The sequence below is a fragment of the Oxyura jamaicensis genome, chromosome 2 (genome assembly GCF_011077185.1).
Source record: "Oxyura jamaicensis isolate SHBP4307 breed ruddy duck chromosome 2, BPBGC_Ojam_1.0, whole genome shotgun sequence".
NCBI classification, from domain to species: domain Eukaryota; kingdom Metazoa; phylum Chordata; class Aves; order Anseriformes; family Anatidae; genus Oxyura; species Oxyura jamaicensis.
In genome coordinates, this window is record NC_048894.1 from 84,683,573 (window position 1) to 84,684,679 (window position 1,107).

At 36.1% G+C, this 1,107-nt stretch overlaps 1 long non-coding RNA gene across 1 annotated transcript in view; it reads right to left on the reverse strand.

Annotated features, from left to right (window-relative positions):
- The window catches only part of LOC118162691, a 4,378-nt gene extending 3,841 nt beyond the window's left edge, over positions 1-537 (reverse strand). Inside the window, exon 1 of the long non-coding RNA XR_004748566.1 lies at positions 412-537. This is a non-coding gene — a long non-coding RNA (uncharacterized LOC118162691). The remainder of the gene's footprint in view (positions 1-411) is intronic.
- Between the last annotated feature and the right edge of the window lie 570 nt (positions 538-1,107).

Here is a 1,107-nt window from a genome sequence, read left to right on the forward strand (position 1 = left end):
TCTTTCTTTCTTTCTTTCTTTCTTTCTTTCTTTCTTTCTTTCTTTCTCTCTCTCTCTCTCTTTCTTTCTTTCTTTCTTTCTTTCTTTCTTTCTTTCTTTCTTTATTTCTTTCTTTCTTTCTTTCTTTCTGCCTGCTTGCCTTCCTGCCTGCCTGCCTGACTAACTTTCTTCCTTCCTATTTTTTTTTTCTCCAAGAGTCTTTCCTAATAATAACCGCAGGTAGTGCAAATTGACAGTGCTCTGAATATTTCCTTCAGAAGCTGGCCAAAGCAACCAAAGAACTGGACCACTCAGTTCTCTTTGTCTCAGCTCACTTTTTTTACTGTCCTCCAGTAGGACTTCAGGAGTCAAATATGTCTGTTAGAATTCAGCAGATGGGGGAGGGCTGTAGCATCTCTCTGGACTGCTCACCTGTTTCTTTTGTATGCTTCTCATCCTCCCTCATGATGACTCCTGAAAGAGTCCTGGATGCAGCCAATGACAAGGGAGGATTTAAGGAGATGACCAGGAACTTTACTTCGTACACACAGAAGAAGTATCTGGAGGAGTTAAAAAAGCATATTATAGAATGTTTAATAGCAATATTTACAGAAGAAGAATGTGTCTCTTTTGTCTGTAAATTACATAATGTTTATATCTGAAAGAAATAAACATAGCCAGGAAAAAGCCTCTTGGGTTAGTGAGCCTTGTCATAGGAAAATATGTAATCAATGCCTCTTCATAAAAGTAATAAGATCATCTGAAAACAACCTTCTAATTTCCAAACTATATTTGCTCCTAGTTACTTTATGTTTATTGTTCAATAACTTAAATAATTTGGACGTCTATTTGTTAAGTATAAAAATACTTGTGTGTTTGCTGTTGTTGTTGTTGTGCTGTACTAAATAAAACAATTACTAATTGTGCTACTGAATTTCAGATGGATTCCTTAAATCTATCCCTCAAAGTTTTATTGTGTGCCACATTCCAACCCTCCTGTGCACTGACAGTGACTCCAGGTATTTCCTTGCCAACTTTATATGCCATAGAGTTTGGACTGTAGGTAATTTTTAGCAGTGCAACATAAACACTGACAGCTACTTGTTTATATGAAATCAATGAAGTTAA